This window comes from Myotis davidii, unplaced genomic scaffold, assembly GCF_000327345.1.
Source record: "Myotis davidii unplaced genomic scaffold, ASM32734v1 scaffold623, whole genome shotgun sequence".
Lineage (NCBI taxonomy): Eukaryota > Metazoa > Chordata > Mammalia > Chiroptera > Vespertilionidae > Myotis > Myotis davidii.
In genome coordinates, this window is record NW_006294464.1 from 1,005,837 (window position 1) to 1,007,569 (window position 1,733).

The window sequence follows — 1,733 nt, forward strand, 5'->3', positions numbered from 1 at the left end:
ATTGCTAAGACAGGCAGTGTACAGATAACCAATCGCAAGACAGTAAAGTGTATAAATCAATCCAAAGGATATTTCTAACGCAGAATTCTTTGAAAAGACCAATTAGGAGCTAGCAAGACTACCCACCCCCTAAATTAAAGAACACACACTTCATCTTACCCTCTCACTTCTCCCCTGCACACAATGGGTTCCTGCATGTGAGGAGGAAACTGGTCTTGCAAGGCAAGGTATGTCAGGCCATAATAACTGTGAACAATGCACTGCCCTCGGGGGAGGAGGGGAAAGGTCGTTATCACTGGCCCCAGGACAGAGCATCGGATATGGCCTGGGGACCCCCAACACCTGGGGGCCTTCCTGTAAGCCCATAAAAGGGGGAAGAACCATATCTGCAAGACAAATACCCCAGAAGGTAATAAAACGTGAAGCCTTCTGCGTGTTACTTCACTCTGATTTGGAAATTATTCCCAGAGTCCACTAGTGTTAATAAACGGGGTCCCTCCCTTTCTCTAGGAAGCATGCTTGGTATTTCTTTGGTCTTCTGCAACACATGCATCTAAGAAGATTGCTTTCCACTCTTTAAGACTAAATTGTGTGGCCCATCTAGTTTGTATCTGTAAAAGGAAGATTGACCTGTGCAGTGAACATGCCAGTTAATATCATCCTAAGAAGTTTTGGGACCATAGCTCAAGAATCAGATTTGCATTTTCTTGGTAATATCTTTAGGGTAAATTTCTAATTAGAATTGTTGTCCATGTCTGTTGTAATTCAAAGCATTTTCAGATTACTGTATATGAAGTTTAATGAGCTTCACTTACTAGTCCTTAGTTTTTATACAAGAGTTGACAGTAAATAAACTAGCAATTGGATAAGCATGGAGGTTGAACTACCGTGTTGTTTGGGATTAAAGTCTAGTGGATGAATATGAATGACTCATTTTATGTGTACCATAAGTAACTTGTGGATGTTTTGTACTTTTTAAGTGATGAGGAAAGAACAACTTTCACATGGCTCTTGCTAATGTGAATTTTCTGAGAATAAGTTTCAGAAAGGACACTTTTAAGTCCATGATTTTTTTTTTTAATGCTGAGCTTTGGTAGGTCAATACACAGTGCAAGGAAAGTCTATGTTTTAGTGATTCTTAAATTTTTCTGTGATCCTAAACCTATTATAACAATTTTAGTAACTTATGAGTTTGTACCTTGTAAGTAGTTATTGTGTTTTGTTATGAAAAAAAATCTCATCATGTTGTTCAAGGACTAATCTGCCTCATACCTAATGTCATTTTTCTGAAAACAAAGTGTTTTAAGTGTTAAGGTATTGTGTTTGAAATTGGATTGTTGATCCAATAATTAATTTCTGGGTCCCTATTTCAAAAAAAGAAAAAAATGTATTATTGTAGGAGGGTATCTCTGTGGTGGAGATCAATCTGAGGGGTAAACTTAAGGTCTTCTCGCGTGTTTTCTGATCCTACACCTTTCCCTGGGTATGTACTGTGACTAGATTCCCCTGAATATATGGTTGCTTTAGAATGCTCTAGTCCTTAATTGGCTCCCAAAAGCAGGAAAAGGAAAATATGAAGTGGAAAAACAGGAATAAAAAATAAGTGTCAGCTTTTAAAATCACCTGGAATTTGTTTCATCTGGAAGAGTAAGGGTTTGTAAAAATGACAATAAAGATTGTAACAATGCTGACCATCTCTGCCTGCATCTCTGTGACCAGAAGCAACAATCAGT